The sequence below is a fragment of the Ranitomeya variabilis genome, chromosome 2, assembly GCF_051348905.1.
Source record: "Ranitomeya variabilis isolate aRanVar5 chromosome 2, aRanVar5.hap1, whole genome shotgun sequence".
NCBI classification, from domain to species: Eukaryota; Metazoa; Chordata; class Amphibia; order Anura; family Dendrobatidae; genus Ranitomeya; species Ranitomeya variabilis.
In genome coordinates, this window is record NC_135233.1 from 400,477,080 (window position 1) to 400,499,565 (window position 22,486).

The following is a 22,486-nucleotide window of genomic DNA, read 5'->3' on the forward strand; positions in this document are numbered from 1 at the left end:
ATTCTCTGTTTGTGAAGGGCTCAAAATGTCTCTTCGGAGTCCAGAAGATTTCTTTTTTGGGGTACATTTTTTCTCCTTCTACTATTGAGATGGATCCCGTCAAGGTTCAGGCGATTTGTGACTGGACACAACCTACATCTGTTAAGAGTCTTCAGAAGTTCTTGGGTTTTGCTAATTTTTATCGTCGGTTCATTACTAATTTTTCCAGTGTTGTTAAACCTTTGACTGATTTGACTAAAAAGGGTGCTGATGTTGCTAATTGGTCTCCTACGGCTGTGGAGGCCTTTCAGGAACTTAAGCGCCGGTTTTCTTCTGCTCCTGTGTTATGTCAACCAGATGTTTCACTTCCTTTTCAGGTTGAGGTTGATGCTTCCGAGATTGGAGCGGGGGCGGTTTTGTCACAGAGAAGTTCCGATGGCTCGGTGATGAAGCCATGTGCGTTCTTTTCTAGAAAATTCTCGCCCGCCGAGCGCAATTATGATGTGGGTAATCGGGAGCTTTTGGCCATGAAGTGGGCATTTGAGGAGTGGCGTCATTGGCTTGAGGGTGCTAGACATCGTGTGGTGGTCTTGACTGATCACAAAAATCTGATTTACCTTGAGTCTGCCAGGCGTCTGAATCCTAGACAGGCTCGTTGGTCGTTGTTTTTTTCTCGTTTCAATTTTGTGGTTTCATACCTGCCAGGTTCAAAGAATGTGAAGGCAGATGCTCTTTCCAGGAGTTTTGTGCCTGACTCTCCTGGAGACTCTGGGCCTACTGGTATCCTTAGGGAGGGGGTAATATTGTCCGCCGTCTCCCCAGACTTGCGACGTGCATTGCAGGAGTTTCAGGCGGATAAACCTGATCATTGTCCACCAGAAAGACTGTTTGTTCCGGATGATTGGACCAGTAGAGTCATCTCCGAGGTCCATTCTTCTGTGTTGGCTGGTCATCCTGGAATATTTGGTACTAGAGACTTGGTGGCCAGGTCTTTTTGGTGGCCTTCCTTGTCAAGGGATGTGCGCACCTTTGTGCAGTCTTGTGAAGTGTGTGCTCGGGCTAAGCCTTGCTGTTCTCGGGCCAGTGGGTTGTTGTTATCCTTGCCTATCCCGAAGAGGCCTTGGACGCACATTTCCATGGATTTTATTTCAGATCCCCCTGTCTCACAGAAAATGTCCGTTATCTGGGTTGTGTGTGACCGCTTTTCTAAGATGGTTCATTTGGTACCCTTGCCTAAGTTGCCTTCCTCCTCTGAGTTGGTCCCTTTATTTTTTCAGAACGTGGTTCGTTTGCATGGGATTCCGAAGAATATCGTTTCTGACAGGGGATCCCAGTTTGTGTCTAGATTTTGGCGGACGTTTTGTGCTAAGATGGGCATTAATTTGTCTTTCTCGTCTGCATTCCATCCTCAGACGAATGGCCAGACGGAGCGAACTAATCAGACCTTGGAAACTTATTTAAGGTGTTTTGTTTCTGCTGATCAAGATGACTGGGTTGCCTTTTTGCCACTGGCCGAATTTGCCCTTAATAATCGGGCTAGTTCTGCTACTTTGGTTTCTCCTTTCTTTTGTAATTCGGGGTTTCATCCTCGTTTTTCCTCTGGTCAGGTGGAGCCTTCGGATTGTCCTGGAGTGGACGTGGTGGTGGACAGGCTACATCAGATTTGGAATCAGGTGGTGGACAATTTGAAGTTGTCTCAGGAGAAGGCTCAGCAGTTTGCTAATCGCCGTCGCCGCGTGGGTCCCCGACTTCTTGTTGGGGACTTGGTGTGGTTGTCTTCTCGTTTTGTCCCTATGAAGGTCTCTTCTCCTAAGTTCAAGCCTCGGTTCATCGGTCCTTATAAGATCTTGGAGATTCTTAACCCTGTATCTTTTCGTTTGGATCTCCCAGCATCGTTTGCTATTCATAATGTGTTCCATCGGTCGTTATTGCGGAGGTATGAGGTGCCCATTGTTCCTTCGGTTGAGCCTCCTGCTCCGGTGCTGGTGGAGGGAGAATTGGAGTATGTTGTTGAGAAGATCTTGGATTCTCGTGTTTCCAAACGTAAACTCCAGTATTTGGTTAAGTGGAAGGGTTATGGTCAGGAGGATAATTCCTGGGTGGTCGCCTCTGATGTTCATGCGACTGATTTGGTCCGCGCCTTCCATAGAGCTCATCCTGATCGCCCTGGGGGTTCTCGTGAGGGTTCGGTGACCCCTCCTCAAGGGGGGGGTACTGTTGTGGATTCTGTTTTTGGGCTCCCTCTGGTGGTTACAACTGGTACTGGGTGACTTTGGTGGGTTGCGGTCTCTGGTTTCCACCTGTCCATCAGAGGCTGGGTGTTTCCTATTTAACCTGGCCTTCCTGTCATTCCCTTGCCGGCTATCAATGTATCAGTGTGTCTCTGTTACCTTTGCTACCTGCTCCTAGGCCTTCAAGACAAGCTAAGTCTGGATTTCCCTGTTTCATGTTTGCTTTCATGTTTTTTGTCCAGCTTGCAGATATGTAATTCTCTGCTGCTGGTTGCTCTAGTGGGCTGAAATTACCACTCATGTACCATGAGTTGGCACATGAGTTCAAGTAATTTCAGGATGGTATTTTGAAGGGTTTTAAGCTGACCGCGCAGTTCACCTTTTGTATCCTCTGCTATCTAGCTTAAGCGGGCCTCATTTTGCTGAATCTGTTTTCATAACTACGTTTGTGCCTTCCTCTCATTTCACCGTCATTATATGTGGGGGGCTGCTATTTCTGTGGGAATATTTCTCTGGAGGCAAGATAGGTCTGTGATTCTTCTGATAGGGGTAGCTAGATCTCCGGCTGGCGCGAGACGTCTAGAGTCCCCCCAGGAACTTTCCCCGGCTGCTGTTAGTTGAGTGTTGAGGTTCAGGATCGCGGTCAGCTCAGGTTCCATCACCCTAGAGCTCGTCCTGTTTTTGCCCGTGTTATGTGTTTAATTCCCTGCCATTGGGAACATGACACACATCGCTCTCCTGCTTGATGGCATTCCAGAGCTCCAGCGCTGTGTGGCTTCGATTCCCCAAAGAAATTAATTTCAAGACGGCCTGTTGACGTTTGGCCACGGCTGTGCTCATGTCGGTCGTAACAGGTAAACGTTCATGGGTCCATGTGGAGGTGGACTGTGATGGCTCCTGCAGCGACGATTCTGAGGAACTTGTGTAAGAGGAGGAGTCAATGCGTACAGACTGGATTCCTGCAATCCTTGGAGTGGGCAGGACACGTCCTGCGTTACTCGCACGATCTGTACCCGGCTCAACAACATTAACCCAATGGGCAGTGAGGGAAAGGTATCGCCCCTGTCCATGTTGACTGGTCCACGCATCGGTGGTGAGGTGGACCTTGCTACTGACGGCGTTCAGTAGCGCGTGTTTTATGTGTCCCTCCACATGCTTGTGCAGGGCAGGGACGGCTTGCCTGCTGAAATAAAAGCGGCTGGGCACATTGTACTGTGGGACTGCCAATGACATCAAGTCACGGAAGCTGTCAGTCTCCACCAGCCTGAATGACAGCATATTCAGTGACAGAAGTTTGGCAATGCCTGCAGTCAGAGCCTGTGCTCGTGGGTGGTTTGCCGAGAAAGGCCGCCTTTTCTCCCATGCCTGTACTACCGATGGCTGTAGACTGGCCTGGGAGTGTGAGGATAACTGGGAACGTGGTGCTGCGGGTGGAATTACAGTGGGTCTCTGGACAACAGTGCCAGAGGTTCTTCCACGGCGATCCTGGGAGGAAGCCGAACCAGCTGCGTGTGAGCTGGAGGAAGAGGCAACACGAGCTGAAGAGGTGGTAACTGCCGCTGTTGGTTGGCCTAGCTCTTCAGTGCGTTTCTGTAACTCCGCCGCGTGCCTGGTCCGCACATGTTTCCACATGTTGGAGGTATTGAGGTTGCTGACATTTCTCCCTCTTTTGATTTTGTGATGACACACCTTGCATTTGACATAGCAAATGTCATCTGCAACTGTGTCAAAAATGGACCAGGCACTGCAAGTCTTGGGAGCGCCCTTTTTGGCTGTTGGAAGAGACACACTCCTAACGGGTGCCAAAGTGGAGGCTACAGGATCCGCAGTCTTCCCCCTCCCTCTCCCTCTTTGGCCCGTTCGGGAAATCTCTTCCTCAGAGCTGCTCCCACCACCTTCCTGTCCCTCACGCCACGATGGGTCAAGGACCTCATCATCTACACTACCCTCTGCCACCAACTGCTCCTCCTGGGTAGTCTCAGCAGCAGAGCACGCACCAGAAAGTGGCACCTGAGTGTCATCAGCGGATGCGGTCTGCGGTGTGGTGACCGGAGGCACTGGCCCACCCGCCTCTTCAGACTCAGAGAGAAAAAGCTGTTGGGCATCACTGCACACTGCCTCTTCTTCCATTTCTCCAATGCTGCTTGGCTGGCCCCCTGTTTCCAAGCCAAGAGTTTCAGAGAACAGAAGTAGAGACGGCTCCTGTCCTGGGCTCTCTGTCTGCCTGGGCAATTTGGCAGGTGGTGAAGAGACAGATGGGTGCTCTCCAGTGCTCTGTGTCTGAGAGGATGTGGCACTAATTGAAGTTGATGCGTTAGCTGCCATCCATCCGACAACGGCTTCAATTTGTTCTTCACGCAGCAGCGGTGTACGGCGCTCTACGACAAAGCTGCGCATGAAGGACTGTTCCCTGCTGAAACTGGATGCTGATGAGTCACCGGTGCACGCAGCAGGCACAGAATCCCCACGTCCTCTCCCTGCTCCGCGCCCACGCCCACGTGCCTTACTCCCTGCCTTCTTCATCTTGGTTGACTGATAAAGATAAGCAGAAAAGTACTAACGGCTTTGTGTGCTTATTCCTGAACAGCTCCTAACAGGTATAAGAAACACTAATTTTCTAAAGTGTGGACTAGACTTTAATATGAGCTAATGTGGCAACTGTAAAGTGGTGTGTTTGGTGAACTTTATTATTTATTTATTTTTTGGGGGCTGAACTGACAACAGGGCGAGCTGCAGTCACACGGAGACCGTGCAGACAGCTGTAAACGGCGCTGCAAGGCCCCAAAAACCTCCTCTACGTTATCCTATGTAGTGTTTTTCCACAATTTAGCTGGATACGGGTGGAAAGACACTAATAGGAATTTTTTGAAAAAATGTGCAGCAGCCTGCACTACTTAGAAAAAAGGAAATTGGATTTCACGGTATGACGCAGTGATTTACCCTGAGCTGGATACAACCGGCTATGGCTGCACACAGACTACAGGGCGAGCTGCAGTCACACGGAGACCGTGCAGACAGCCGTAAACGGCGCTGCAAGGCCCCAAAAACCTCCTCTACGTTATCCTATGTAGTGTTTTTCCGCAATTTAGCTGGATACGGGTGGAAAGACACTAATAGGAATTTTTTGAAAAAATGTGCAGCAGCCTGCACTACTTAGAAAAAAGGAAATTGGATTTCACGGTATGACGCAGTGATTTACCCTGAGCTGGATACAACCGGCTATGGCTGCACACAGACTACAGGGCGAGCTGCAGTCACACGGAGACCGTGCAGACAGCCGTAAACGGCGCTGCAAGGCCCCAAAAACCTCCTCTACGTTATCCTATCTAGTGTTTTTCCACAATTTAGCTGGATACGGGTGGAAAGACACTAATAGGAATTATTAGAAAAAATGTGCAGCAGCCTGCACTACTTGAAAAAGAAAAAAAAAAAATAGAACAGTATGAGGAAGTGAACCACCCTCCCTGAATTGAATACAACCAGCTATGGCCTATGGCTGCACACAGACTAGAGAGTGGGCTGCACACACGCACACACACAGAGACCTTGCAGATCACTGTGAAAACAGCGCTGCAAGGCAAAAGCAAGGTGATTAGTAGGTGAACACAGCGGTTGCTAAATTAGCCTTGGAAAGGAACAATAAAGCAAATCGCTATCTCAACTGGCCCTCAGTCAGCAAACAGCGTCCTGTCACTAACTGAATTCACAGCAGAGTGAGCGCAAAATGGCGCCAGCGACTTTTAAACTGCAGCATGACATCATTTCAGCAGCCAATCACAGCCTTGCCAGTAGTTTCATGCCCACCATGCTGAACAGGATGTGCCCACACTCAGAATAATTCCTCATTGGCTGAATTCGTGCAGTTTGAATCCAGGGAACTTCCGATTCCGGTATCCGATACGCGGCAAGTATCGGATCTCGGTATCGGAATTCCGATACCGCAAGTATCGGCCGATACCCGATACTTGTGGTATCGGAATGCTCAACACTACTCACAACTGTTGTGTCTGTTTCTGATGTTCTTTCCCACAACTTATGTCTGTTCTGATGTTCTTCTCCGTCCCCCAGATGATATGGCTAGGACGCACCCGTATGACGGGTAGGCCTGGAGTTGTTCCGGGACCCTAGTGACGCCCCTCTCCCACAGTTGCCCCCTATGTCTGCTTAGGTGATTTAGGTGAGACAGCCAACCTATAATTAACTGTCCTGCCGTTGGTTTGAAGTAATGCTTGGAGCCCAATACTTCCTCGGCATTCCGGCCACTGGCTACGTGCCTCAGTAGGATGTTGCCTCGATCTTACGGCACGACTCCTACTGGTGTTATCTCCTTTTTGCTATGATCTCGTTTCTCACTCTTCACAATAAACCTCGCTTCTTGTCCTTTCTTGAGATACCGCCGCGATGTAGTGCAGGCGCGGTGCCTTAACGTTCTGTCTTGTTCGCTAGGCCTCTGTCAGGATCCCACCCCTGACAGGGACCCCCCTGAATCTTCCCCCTGCAACCCCCTCTGCCACTGGATGTTGCCTGGTTCCAACCCAGTCAGCTTCTGTCTAACTTTCTATCCAACCCCCAGTTTTACCAAATTGTGAGGAGTGGCCTAATACATAGTGCCCTTTGCTCCCCCTGGAGGCCAGACTATAAAGTGTACTGGTGTCTGTGATACCTGGTCAGGTGAACTCCTTAAGTGCCATCAGACGTACCATCACTCCCCTTAGCGGCGGAGCATCAGTACTGCAACGACCAGGACTCTGGGGCGCTGCAGATGGACACCCAACCAGGAGTGATCACATTTCCAAAAATGAGGACCTGACACCACCGAAGTGTCATTAATTTCATGAGCGAATAAATAGGAAAATAAGGACCAACACGTGTTCTACTACAGTCAACCCAGCCGATGGAGACCAACCATGACTGTTCACATTTCCACAAACTTGTGTTAACATCTATAACAGCAGCCACAGCAGGCACAGAAGCCACAGGATGCAATGCAATATCACCTAGTCTGTACAGTCTGCGATTGGGGTGCAAAAGTCCTTGGAGATCCACGACTTGTTCATCTTGATGAAAGTTAGGCGGTCTACACTTTCAGGTAACAGTCTGCTGTGCTTATCCATCATGACACCACCAGCAGGGCTGAAGACACGTTCTGAGAGAACGCTGGCTGCAGGGCATGATAAAACCTCCAAGGCGTGTGAGGTGAGCTCAGGCCACTCCTCCATTTTGGAAGACCAAAATGTGAAAGGATCCAAACCCTCCCTAATGGTATTGATATTCAGTTCTAGATAATGCTGCACCATCCTCTCCATTCGTTCACCACGTATAAGACTTGGACTCTGTTTTGCTGGTGCACGAGTTGGTCTAAAAAAGTATTAAAGGACTCACAGAAATTGCTTCTGCCACTTACACTACTGCTGCTAATGTTTTGGCATTGACGAATTGATGTGCCAGAGGTTGGAAGTCTAGAGCTGCGATGTGCACTGTGTGTAAAAGCTTTTTTACGATACTCCAGCATTCGGGAGTCCCTTTCCAGGGTGGGAAGCATCTGGCAAAATTTTGTCTTATAACAAGGATCTAACAGAGTGGCAACCCAGTAGTCAGCACTAGGGTTGAGCGAAACAGATTGGACAAATTCAAAAATCGCCGACTTTCGGCAAAGTCGGGTTTAATGAAACCCGACCCGATCCTAGTGTGGGATCGGCCATGCGGTCGGCGATCTTCGCGCCAAAGTCGCGTTTCATATGACGCGTTCAGCGCCATTTTTCAGCCAATGAAGGAGGACGCAGAGTGTGGGCAGCGTGATGACATAGGTCTCGGTCCCCACCATCTTAGAGAAGGGCATGACAGTGATTGGCTTGCTTTCAGCGACGTCACAGGGGGTATAAAGGGGCGTGCATGCCGACCGCCATCTTATTTCTGCCGGTCTTAGCATAGGGAGAGGTTGCTGCAGCTTCATCAGAAGAAGGGATATAGTTAGGGAGGGAAGATTAACCCCCAAACTGCTTGTGCTGTAGCAATTTCCACTGTCCAACACCACCTTTTTTTTGCAGGGACAGTGGAGGGTATATTTTTGTGCATCAGCTCTGTAGCTTATTAGGCTGCCTTATAAGGCTCCCTGATAGCTGCATTGCTGTTTGCACGCTGCTGTGCAAACCAACTGCTTTTTTAAAAGCAAAAATCCTGTTGTTCCTTTCTGCACAGTTATCTTGTTTATTTGTCCACACTTTTGTGTGCAGCAGTCCTTTGTATTGCTGCCATACTTGTCCTGAGATAATTGTAGGGAGATTGAAATTGTACTACAGTCCTTGTATTTTTTCATATATCTTCCAGCCACGTCCTGCCACTTACATTGTGTTGTGTTATACACTGGGCCTGAGTTTTGGTGCAGTCTCCCCCCAAAAAAAGAGATATTCAAATTGTCACAAAGTGGATATACGTCAGTTCTGTTAGTTTGTCGTATATCAGCCAGCCATGTTCTGCCACTTACATTGTGTTGTGTTATACACTGGGCTGTCTGAGTTTTGGTGCAGTCTCCCCCCCAAAAAAGGGAGATTCAAATTGTCACAAAGTGGATATACGTCATTTCTGTTAGTTTGTCGTATATCAGCCAGCCACGTTCTGCCACTTACATTGTGTTAATAATAATAATTTTTATTTATATAGCGCCAACATATTCCGCAGAGCTTTACAACTTATAGAGGGGACTTGTACAGACAATAGACATTACAGCATAACAGAAATCACAGTTCAAAAGAGATACCAGGAGGAATGAGGGTCCTGCTCGCAAGCTTACAAACTATGAGGAAAAGGGGAGACACGAGAGGTGGATGGTAACAATTGCTTTAGTTATTTGGACCAGCCATAGTGTAAGGCTCGGGTGTTCATGTAAAGCTGCATGAACCAGTTAACAGCCTAAGTATGTAGCAGTACAGACACAGAGGCTATTAATTGCATAAAGTGTATGAGAACACGATACAAGGAACCTGATTATGTGTTTTGTTTTTTTTTCTATTTTTAATAGGCCACACAGGGATAGTTAGGTTAATGCGTTGAGGCGGTAGGCCAGTCTGAACAAATGCGTTTTTAGGGCACACTTAAAACTGTGGGGATTGGGGATTAATCGTATTAACCTAGGTAGTGCATTCCAAAGAATCGGCGCAGCACGTGTAAAGTCTTGGAGACGGGAGTGGGAGGTTCTGATTATTGAGGATGCTAACCTGAGGTCATTAGCAGAGCGGAGGGCACGGGTAGGGTGGTAGACTGAGACCAGAGAGGAGATGTAGGGTGGTGCTGAGCCATGGAGTGCTTTGTGGATGAGGGTAGTAGTTTTGTACTGGATTCTGGAGTGGATGGGTAGCCAGTGTAATGACTGGCACAAGGTAGAGGCATCGGTGTAACGGTTGGTGAGGAATATGATCCTGGCAGCACCATTCAGGACAGATTGGAGCGGGGAGAGTTTGGTAAGAGGGAGACCGATTAGTAGAGAGTTACAATAGTCCAGACGGGAATGAATAAGAGAAACAGTAAGAGTTTTTGCAGAGTCGAAAGTAAGAAAAGGGCGAATTCTAGAAATGTTTTTGAGATGCAGATAAGAAGAGCGAGCCAGTGATCGGATGTGGGGGGTGAATGAAAGCTCAGAGTCAAGGATGACCCCAAGGCAGCGGGCATGTTGCTTTGGAGTAATGATTGAACCGCACACGGAGATGGCAATGTCAGGCAAAGGTAGGTGTGTTGTGTTATACACTGGGCCTGAGTTTTGGTGCAGTCTCCCCCCCAAAAAAGGGAGATTCAAATTGTCACAAAGTGGATATATGTCAGTTCTGTTAGTTTGTCGTATATCAGCCAGCCACGTTCTGCCACTTACATTGTGTTGTGTTATACACTGGGCCTGAGTTTTGATGCAGTCTCCCTCCTAAAAAAGGGAGATTCAAATTGTCACAAAGTGGATATACGTCAGTTCTGTTAGTTTGTCGTATATCAGCCAGCCACGTTCTGCCACTTACATTGTGTTACATTGTGGGGCACCCGGTACCGGGCCTCTGAGTCTCTGCTCTGGGGTTGTCACGGTGGCTAGACCCGGTCCGTGACCCTGCTGAGGGGCGTACAGTGATAGATGTAGATAGTGGTGGTGGTGCAGTAAATAACGAGGACACCAGGTTGCAGTCTCTTTACCTCTTTACTGAAGGTCTCTGGGTCCTCAGTCCGGAATACGGTTCACCAGGCTGCGCAAGTCCGGCCGGTCCGATGGCACTTCCAGAGTTCTCCTTGCAGGTGGAAATCTGTGCCTTCCTGCTAGCGCTATGTGTTGTGGTCCTCCCCTGCTGTGCTTACGGGATAGTCCCCACAACTGTTGTGTCTGTTTCTTGTGTTCCCTCACAACAACTCAATTAGATGATGTTCTGCTAATCCTCCGTCCCTCCTGGTGTTATGGTTGGGACGCACCCGTATGACGGGTAGGCTCGGAGCTCTTCCGGGACCCTAGAGTCGCCCCTCTCCACAGGTTGCCCCCCAAGTCTGCATAGGTGATTTAGGTGAGACAGCCCGCCTGTGACTGACTGTCCTGCCGTTGGTTTGAAGTATTGCTTGGAGCTAGATATATGAATACTTCCTCGGCGTTCCGGCCGCCGGTTGTGCGCCTCAGTAGGATGTTGCCTCAGTCTCACAGCACGACTCCAACTGGTATTCTCCTTCTTGCTTTGATCTCGTTTCTCACTCAGCACAATATATCTCGCTTCTGATCCTTTCTTAGGGCACCGCCGCTATGCTGAGCAGGCACGGTCCCGTGACGTTCTTTCTTGTTGCCAGGTGTTGTGGTTTCCAATGGCAAGGAAACATCAGAAGCATAGAATAAACGGACCAGCTCTCGGGTGATGGAAACTAGAGCTGACCGCGATGCTAAACCTACACACCACACTAGAAGTAGCCAGGGGGCATTCCTGCGTTGTCTCTAGATGCCGCGCGCCAGCCGGAGAACTAACTACCCCTGGTAGAAGAAAAGACAGTCCTGGCTTGCCTCCAGAGAATGTCCCCACAGGAGATAGCAGCCCCCCACATATAATAACGGTGAGAGCAGATGAAAAGACACACGTAGTATGAAAGCAGATTTAGCACAGAGAGGCCCGCTAACTAAATAGCAGAAAGATGCAACAGAGGACTTCAAAACACCATCCTGAAATTACCTTAACTCATGTGACAACTCATGACACCGGAGTGGTAATTTCAGCCCAACAAGAGCTTCCAGCTGCAGAGATTTACATAAGTGCAAACTGGACAAAACATACAAAAATAGACTTAAGGACTAAAGTGTCCAACTTAGCTGAGCAGAAAACTGGGAGCAGGAACATGCAACAGAATCACTCTGGATACATTGATGGCCAGCATTAGAATGACTGAGGAGCAAGGTTAAATAGGATACTCCCACATCCTGATAGGAACAGGTGAACTGAGAAGGCAAAGCTTGCAGGACACCAGTACCACAAGAGACCACCGGGGGAGCCCACGAACCGAATCACAACAGTACCCCCCCCTTAAGGAGGGGGCACCGAACCCTCACAAGAACCACCAGGGCGATCTGGATGAGCCCTATGAAAGGCACGGACCAAATCAGAAGCATGAACATCAGAAGCTGTAACCCAAGAATTATCCTCTTGACCGTAGCCCTTCCATTTCACCAGATATTGAAGTCTCCATCTGGAAACACGGGAGTCCAAGATTTTCTCCACCACGTACTCCAATTCACCCTCAACCAGCACAGGAGCAGGAGGCTCAACAGAAGGCACAAGTGGTACCTCATACCTCCGCAATAATGACCGATGGAAGACATTATGGATAGCAAAGGATGCTGGGAGGTCCAAACGAAAAGACACAGGGTTAAGAATTTCCAAAATCTTATAAGGACCGATGAACCGAGGCTTAAACTTAGCAGAAGAGACCCTCATAGGGACAAAACGGGAGGACAACCACACCAAGTCCCCAACACGAAGACGAGGACCAACACGACGATGGCGATTAGCAAAACGTTGAGTCCTCTCCTGGGACAACTCCAAATTGTCCACCACCTGCCCCCAAATACGATGCAACCTATCCACCATGGTATCCACTCCAGGACAATCCGAAGACTCCACCTGACCAGATGAAAAACGAGGATGGAACCCTGAATTGCAAAAGAAAGGGGAGACCAAAGTGGCAGAACTGGCCCGATTATTAAGGGCAAACTCAGCCAACGGCAAAAAGGAGACCCAGTCATCCTGATCAGCAGACACGAAACACCTCAAATAAGTCTCCAAGGTCTGATTAGTACGTTCCGTCTGGCCATTTGTCTGGGGATGAAATGCAGACGAAAAAGACAAATCAATGCCCATCCTGGCACAAAACGCCTGCCAAAATCTGGACACAAACTGGGATCCCCTGTCGGAAACGATATTCTCCGGAATACCATGCAGCCGAACCACATTCTGAAAAAACAGGGGCACCAACTCAGATGAGGAAGGCAGCTTGGGCAAGGGCACCAAATGAACCATCTTAGAAAAGCGGTCACACACCACCCAAATGACGGACATCTTCTGAGAAACAGGGAGATCAGAAATAAAATCCACAGAGATGTGTGTCCAAGGCCTCTTAGGAACAGGCAAGGGCAACAACAACCCACTAGCCCGAGAACAACAAGGCTTGGCCCGAGCACAAACATCGCAAGACTGCACAAAAGTATGCAGCACCCCAGAGTCCTGGTTGTTGCAGTACTATGGCTCCGCCACTATGGGGAGCTATGGTACGTCTGATTACACTAAGGAGTTTCTCTGATCAGGTACACTCACACCACACTTCACACTCCGGCCACCAGGGGGGGTGGTCCTATCTAGTAGGCCACTCCTCACAACTCTGGTAAAACTGGGGGTTGGACAGGAAGACAGGGAGAAGTAGCTGGGAAGAGCTAGTGAGAGGACCTGTCAGGGATGGGATCCTGGCAGACTCCTCAGAGCAGAACTAACCAGTAAACAACGGGAATACAGAAAAGGAGAAATACCAGAAGGGGTCTTGCTGTTAGACCGAGGCAACATCCTTCTGAGGCGCAAACAGTCGGTGGCCGGAACGCCGAGCAAGTAAGAGACTTTAAGTACATTGCAAACCACGGCAGGGCAGCTAACTACAGGTTGGCTGTCTCACTTAACACCTAAGCAGACAACGGAGGCAGCTGTGGGAGAGGGGCGACTCTAGAGTCCCGGAAGAACTCCAGGCCTACCCCGTCATACGGGTGCGTCCTACCATATCAACTGGAGGACGGAGAAAGAACAGTAGAGACAGAAAGAAACAGTTGTGAGGACTATCCCGGAAGCTCAGCAGGGAAGAACTACAACACACAGCGCTAGAAGGTAGATACTGATTCCCACCTGTAAAGAGAGCTCCTGATGTGTCGTTGGACCGGCCGGTCTCTGAAAACCCAGTTAACAGCGCTCTGGACTGAGGTCTCCCACATCTTCAGTAAAGAGGTAAAGAGACTGCAACCTGGTGTCCTCGTTATTTACCGCGACCTGCACCCCACAACTGCACCGCTACACCACCGTTAACAGTACCTATTTGCAACGGACGTCCCCCACTGACAGACAGGGCCACGGACCGGGTCTAGCCACCGTGACAACCCCAGGACTGAGATCCCAGAGGCCCGGCTCCGGGTACCCCTCGGCCCTGCGGCGGTGTGGGGGCGCTCCAAATCTTGGCGTCACGAACAGGATCTACTTAAGCCTGAAGAATCAGGTCATGTGTGCCTAGAGACTGTGATTTGTTGTGCTTGAACTGTACTTTATTGAGAGAACTGTGTGCTACTGCTTGCCGCGGAAAGTTACCGCCAAAATTCGCCATTGCCGCGCGTGGAGGGAGGAGCCTTAGCTACGTGGGCGGGATCAGCCAAAAGAAGCGCGGAACGGAAAGCGCGGTGAGACGCCAATCCCGGAAGAGGAACTCCGACCTCCAGCAGGTTAGTGGGAGGAAGGGACGGCCATGTCCGAGTCGGGAGGAGAGGAGGTGGCGGTCGCAGCCGTGGACGCAGGGGCAGCTCCGGTCCCCGCAGCGGGCGAAGCCGCGGCCCTAATACCACCACTGGCTGCCGCAGAACCCGCTGCCCCCATCAGCCAGTCGGACACTGCCGCTAATGCGAAAGCCATAATGCCCTTCTCCATGCCCTACCTGCCCGGAGCGGCCTGGCTCCCACGATACTCTGGGGAGGCGCATACGTTCACTGACTTTAAAGAAGGGCTCTGCAGCCTGCTCGAGTTCTATCCCCTAACCGAGCCTCAGAAGGTCCATATGATAACCGGCCAACTCTTTGGGGCGGCTCTGAGAGAAGTGAAATCCTGGCCCGCTGAGGATAAAGGAACTGCACAACAGATTTTTGCCAAGCTTAAAGCCACCTTTGATACTCGCACTGCCACAGAGATTAAACTGACTTTCTATGGATGCAAACAGAGGTCGCAGGATAGCTTACGGGACTATGCCCTTAATCTCCAGGAAGCGATGCGGGCCATTAAGCAGAGTGACCCCGGCAGCATGCAGGATGAGGATAAGATCCTGAAGGAGCGGTTCATTGAGGGGCTCCTGTGCAGTCACCAGCGGGGCCAATTGCACTTCCTGGCCATGCAAAATCCAGACTTGACTTTTGCGCAGTTTAAAGATAAAGCTATCCAGGCATTGCAGGAGCGACAGCCCAGCCGCGCAGTACCACCCAGGCGCCCCGCTCTCACCTACCACCAGGAGGTGGCATCGGATACCCCAGTTGCCGCGGAGGCCGACGCCCAGAGCTTCGAGGACGACTCCCCTGCGGGACTCCGTCTCCAGATGCAAGAGCTAACCAAGAGCGTTGCTGCCCTGGCCCGGACGGTGCAGTCCCTACAGGAGGCCCCCAAAGAGAAGATCCAGTTGGCTTCCAGCCCGGAGGATGTCCCTTGGATGCGACGGAGGAGGACTCCGCCGACCAGGAGCCGGCCCGACGATCGCTTCCACCAGGATGGACGACCCATCTGCCGCCGCTGTCATCAGGTGGGCCATCTTGCAAGGTACTGTCCTTTAAACAAGCAACCCCTGGGGCAAAGGGCCAACCCCCAGGAGTAGGACGGTCAGGCCCGCAGCATTGGAGAACCAAGTATATTGGAGGACGACCAGTTCTCCCTGTAGTGATTGATGGAATCCCCTTGAATGCTTTGCTGGACACCGGTTCTCAGGTGACGACTATACCTTACGTGCTCTACAAACGGTATTGGGAGGACGCTGATATTACTCGTATAAAAAGGTAATACACGTCACTCTGCAATGGAGATAGGTGCACGGAAAGGGGTACCACTCCCTTACATAAATAGGAAAAATATATCCGGCACTCAAATATAGATGCAAATAGAATTTATTATTAATGCAATCCCAGATTTAAAGTAACGTTTCGGTCCGTAACATAGACCTTCTTCAGACTGGAATTGAAAAAGTAAACAAACAATAAGAAATAATATATATACATGCCTCATACAGATACGACATCATGACAAATAGTAAATTCAAAACATGATACTAGAGGTGGCTATAAACACATAATCAGAATACACGATCCTTATACTGATATTCGTCTGTGTGGCTCACATCCTCATAGAAATATGTGTCATTTATCCATTCCATGGCGTAGAAATTAACATAAAATAGAATATAAACATAAACATGAATAGGAAACAAATGCTACCTTACAGGCAGATATACATTAACCCTATGTAGCTGGAATCCTGAGCAGCAATGAAAAAGAACTTATATGAAAAAGTATATATGGAAAATATGGGGACAATCAACAAGCTATGCTGTCCTGTTGCATATATTAGTGTATAACTGTAATGCCATTTTGGCTCAAGGTTCCTTACAAAGGGAACAACTTGTGGTGATATTGAAAAATAGCTATATTGCATATGATGTGTGGTCACAGACATATGGGTAGCATGTCATATACAGACAAAATTAAGAAAAAAAGTCTCAATGCAGCGAGGCCAAAGTCACTACGGCAAAAAGAAGTCTACAAGAAAAAATCGTATAGGGGTATGCATGAGAAAAATGAAAGAATAAGAAAATATGTAAAATTTGAGAAAAAATATAAAATAAACATACAACTAAATATGAGTATGAAAAGGAAAAAAAATGATGGTGGATGAAAAATATATATATATATAAAAAATGATAATATAACCAAAGTGCAATGTCTACAGAAAAACTGGCAGTGCCTGCGTCTCCAATAGAGGCAGGAATAATGCATATAGATAAGGACCGTAATGTGAAAAAAGGAATATTACCGGATTGCTGTGGAAGGTGAGAGTCCTGTACAAACAGCGCGTAGTAATGGATATGCTCCTGCAAAGAAAGGCGCTAATGGTATAGGAGAAGCGGCGGCTTTAAAAGCAGTGTCCTCATGGCCGTGGTGACTGAAAGAGGCGCGCAGCTGGGAGCGGAAATGGCGTGGCGACATGCGGCGTCCTGTGCTGGTGAGTGCGCATGTCAGAGAACAGAGTGACAGGCTGGGGCGCATAGGAAGTGACGTCCCTGTGAGAGGATGATCGCTGTGTGTACCGCCTATACTGATGGGCGGTGCCAAAGGTGGAACGCACAGTTGGAGCGCACAACGTGTGAAGATCTAGTGCGCATGTCCTAAAGGCGCTGGAGTGCAGGACAGTGACAGCAACTATGAATAAAGAGAAAAAAAGAGAAAAAAAGAGAAAAAAAAAAAAAAAAAAAACGGACCCAACGGATCCCGAGAGGACTAAGGGTTTCGTTACGTCCCACTTTATTCCAGGATAACACCGATTTTTGCCTACGTTTTGAACAGATTCTCAATAAGTGCTCCCTAGATTTGATGACTTTGACTCTTGATTATCTACATAAGGAAGTAAAAACCAGCCAGGACAAACTACAAACCATTGAAATTCAACTTAAGGATACATCTTCAAAAGAGGAATTTGATTCCATTAAATCTCGCCTGAAGGATAATTTGGAATCTTATCGACTGGAAACAGAGAAGAGGAAACGACAGAAATTTATTCGTGATACACAGGACTACCTACAGAATAGGGTGTATAAATGGCGGGGCTCCACCACCTCCTACAGATACAATTACAGAGGACCAAGATTCGAGGGTTCATCAGCATCCAGTTCGGACAACGAAAGAACAGATTCCTACAGGGTTCCTTTTTTAGGCACAGGCAGGAGGAACAACCAAAGAAAAGGACGAGGAGGGGCGGTCAATGCCTCAGAAATCAATCGTCACACGATGAACACGCGATCGCAGGTAGTTCTACCAATTTAGTGGTTAATATTTCCTCGAAGTCTCTTAATCATACACAATTACGTTTATTGCAAAAAGGACTATCCTTTTGCCCTACCTATAAATTTAACACATTCCAACTTGATCTTGACCTACAGAGGTTTTACAGAAGTCTAAGATTAAAAACATTTTTTCATAATCAGGCTCCTCCTACTACTACAACAGAACGAGATTGTACCAGAATTACACCTATTAACCTGTCCAGTCTAGGCCTTAGACTTCCTAGTCATTTTAATCCACCCCAGAATAGTCCACCTGTAGAAACATTTATTGCACTAATAGGTAAAGAGGTAGAAAAATTCTCTAAACAGGTCACTAGAGGTGAACTTGCTTTCCAGGAAAATTTAGACTACAACGAACGTAGGGCACTCCAATCCCTCATGTCTGATAAAGACATAATTATAAAACCGGCAGACAAAGGGGGTGCTACTGTCATCATGGATCATACCATGTACAGGGATGAAATCCTTACACAATTAAACAACAGAACGGTTTATTTACCATTACCGCATAATCCTAGTAAGTCAATAGAATCTAAGATCAGAGTTATTTTAGAGGAAGCCTTTCAATCTGACATCATTGACAAGAAAACTCAAGAGTTCTTAACCAAAACTGATCCCATGATACCGGTGTTTTATACGCTTCCCAAAATACACAAAAGGTTGGATAGACCCCCAGGTAGACCCATAGTGGCGTCTACAAATTCAGTTTTGTCGCCACTTTCCATATTACTGGAGAAGGTGTTGACACCTTTAATAAAAAATACGTCATCATTTATTTTGGACACAGGGGCTTTTTTAAACACAATTAGGGATATTGGCAGGGTCACGGAAGAAACCATTTTAGTTACGTTTGATGTGAACAATCTATATACATCTATTGAACATGAGAAAGGTATACAAGCAACTAGACTCTTATTACAGCAAACCAATATGACCCCACAGGTGATTGATTTTTTGATGGAACTATTGAGGTTAGTGTTAACTGAAAATTTCTTTTTATTTGAGGACAAGTTCTATTTGCAAGTACAAGGTACTGCCATGGGGTCCAATGTGGCCCCACCTTATGCCAATGCATACATGTCCTACTTTGAAGCTCAATTTGTATACACTAACCCTCTATATCAGTCTCACTGTCGTAGGTGGCTTAGGTACATCGACGACGTGTTCTGCCTTTGGGAAGGGTCACCAGCAACACTAAATGAGTTTTTTAGTCAGATCAATACTATATGGCCCGAGCTGACATTTACCATCACTCAGGATTATAGTCAAGTTAACTTTTTGGATACTCTTATAATTAAAAACACAGATGGGTCCCTCACCTCTGACCTATACACAAAAAGCACCGATAGAAACAGTTTACTACTATACCATAGTTGTCATCCAACTGCAACCAAGAAATCCATTCCCATCTCACAGTTTCAAAGAGTAAGAAGGATAGTCAGTGACCAGGACACATGCTCAACACGGTTAGATGAGATGGAAATAAAATTCAAACAAAGAGGTTATCCGAGTAAACTGTTACTCGATTGTCGTCGCAGGCCGAATTCAACAGGGGAGGATAAAATTTCACATAGAATACCTTTTATACATACTTTCCACCCTTTTGCTTACAAACTGCATCGGAAGATACGCAAACATTGGCCATTGTTGCAGACTAGCTATCCAGAGATACAGGAATTTAGAGCACCTTTTTTTCCCTGCTTTAGGAGACCTAGTAATCTGCGGAACAAATTAGTGAGAGCAGACATTGGATCTATCCAGAAGGTACCAAAACAAACCTTTTTACACACTCAAAGAAAGGGCACATTTCCCTGTTTACAATGTGCACAATGTGCAAATGTACTTAAGGGCTCCAAAATTTCCCATCCACTCACGGGTATTGATATTCCCATAAGAGATTTTTTTACTTGTGATTCCCAGTTTGTCGTTTACGCAATTAAATGCCCTTGCGGCAAAATATATGTAGGAGAGACCACACAGAAGGTGAAGGATCGCATTTCTCACCATAAATCTGACATACGATGTGGGAAAGATTATCTCCCCATCCCACATCATTTCCGTTCTGCAGGACATTCTATAGCACAACTAAGGTTCTTAGTATTGGAACAGGTTCATGCCAATAGACGAGGAGGTAACCAGGTCAAACGACTCAAACTTAGGGAGGCTTTCTGGATACATCATTTACAAAGCATGGAACCAAAAGGATTGAACAGGGAATATGACATTATGAGTTTATAGAGCCATTTACCGTATATGTATTAGTATATGTATATTAAATCTTATTCCCTCTCTTGCAGTTTGCCCAGTCACGTAATTGATTATCCTACGGAAGGGGTATGGTTTCCCTTTTTTTCTTATTCCCCCCCCCTTTTTTTACTACCTATTTTTCATTATTTTGTTTCTCCTTTTTTATTCATATTTTATCTTTTTGTTTTTTTATTATTTTTTATTGTTCCTCTTTTTCGTTACTATTGTTCCTATTTTTTTACATATTTAGGTTTAGTTCATGTTTTCTTTCTTTTTTTCTATTTTTTAGTTCTATTTTTACCCCTTTTCTCTACTTCGTATTTTCATTTTATACATTATATTTCATTTTTGGTTTTACCAGCATTATTTTTTCCCCCCTTTTTATTTTTTACCTTTTCCCACATTATTATTATTCCATTTACTGTTTAGTTGACGTTCCTTTTTCCATTAATTATTTTTTTCTCTTTATTCATAGTTGCTGTCACTGTCCTGCACTCCAGCGCCTTTAGGACATGCGCACTAGATCTTCACACGTTGTGCGCTCCAACTGTGCGTTCCACCTTTGGCACCGCCCATCAGTATAGGCGGTACACACAGCGATCATCCTCTCACAGGGACGTCACTTCCTATGCGCCCCAGCCTGTCACTCTGTTCTCTGACATGCGCACTCACCAGCACAGGACGCCGCATGTCGCCACGCCATTTCCGCTCCCAGCTGCGCGCCTCTTTCAGTCACCACGGCCATGAGGACACTGCTTTTAAAGCCGCCGCTTCTCCTATACCATTAGCGCCTTTCTTTGCAGGAGCATATCCATTACTACGCGCTGTTTGTACAGGACTCTCACCTTCCACAGCAATCCGGTAATATTCCTTTTTTCACATTACGGTCCTTATCTATATGCATTATTCCTGCCTCTATTGGAGACGCAGGCACTGCCAGTTTTTCTGTAGACATTGCACTTTGGTTATATTATCATTTTTTATATATATATATATTTTTCATCCACCATCATTTTTTTTCCTTTTCATACTCATATTTAGTTGTATGTTTATTTTATATTTTTTCTCAAATTTTACATATTTTCTTATTCTTTCATTTTTCTCATGCATACCCCTATACGATTTTTTCTTGTAGACTTCTTTTTGCCGTAGTGACTTTGGCCTCGCTGCATTGAGACTTTTTTTCTTAATTTTGTCTGTATATGACATGCTACCCATATGTCTGTGACCACACATCATATGCAATATAGCTATTTTTCAATATCACCACAAGTTGTTCCCTTTGTAAGGAACCTTGAGCCAAAATGGCATTACAGTTATACACTAATATATGCAACAGGACAGCATAGCTTGTTGATTGTCCCCATATTTTCCATATATACTTTTTCATATAAGTTCTTTTTCATTGCTGCTCAGGATTCCAGCTACATAGGGTTAATGTATATCTGCCTGTAAGGTAGCATTTGTTTCCTATTCATGTTTATGTTTATATTCTATTTTATGTTAATTTCTACGCCATGGAATGGATAAATGACACATATTTCTATGAGGATGTGAGCCACACAGACGAATATCAGTATAAGGATCGTGTATTCTGATTATGTGTTTATAGCCACCTCTAGTATCATGTTTTGAATTTACTATTTGTCATGATGTCGTATCTGTATGAGGCATGTATATATATTATTTCTTATTGTTTGTTTACTTTTTCAATTCCAGTCTGAAGAAGGTCTATGTTACGGACCGAAACGTTACTTTAAATCTGGGATTGCATTAATAATAAATTCTATTTGCATCTATATTTGAGTGCCGGATATATTTTTCCTGCTGATATTACTCGTGGCCCTGACGATGATTTCACCATAATCGCCAGTAATGGTCAGCCGTTGCCACAAGTGGGGTATAAGGAGGTCACCATCAAAGTGGGGCGGGTGGAATTGAAAGCCCAAGGGATTGTGATTGTAGATATTGATCGTCGAGAATGTAATCCCATGATGACTCTTGGTACTAATGTTATAGAAAATTGTCTTGCAGAAGTGATTGTTTTGTTACAACAGGTGGCAGAAACTGCTGGCCACAGTGAGCAACGTGCCCTGCAGAAGGAAATCAGAGCTCTGATGCAGAGACAGCAGGTAGAGCTGACTGGTGGTGAGATTGGTCGTGTCACTGTGAGTGATTCGAACCCCATCGCGATACCCCCCAAGAGTGAAATGTTAATATGGTGTCGAGCAGCCATAGGCCTCAGGGGTAAGGACTACCAGGCCTTGGTAGAACCCGTATATTCAGACAATAGGCCTACTGTTCTGACAGCCCGGGGGGTGGTCGACGTTCGACAGGGGAGAGTGCCCGTACGTGTCCTCAATTGTGGGGAGGAAGAGGTCCACCTAGCCAAGTATACCACGCTCGCCAAACTGTTCACTGTCAATAATAGTGTAATACAGACACCTGAACCCTTAGTCCCGTCAAACGTGGCGGAGGACAAAGGTTCTGCAGGGCACTCGAAAGACTGGTGTCGGGAATTGCATGTGGGCACTGACTCTACCCCATCTCATCAAATACAGGGGGCTTACAGGGTGGTACACGAGTACGAGCAGGTATTCAGCAAACACCCCTCAGATTTTGGGCAGGTGAAAGGGATCAAACATCACATCCCCACGGGAGATCACCGACCCATAAAAGAGAGATATCGCCCTGTA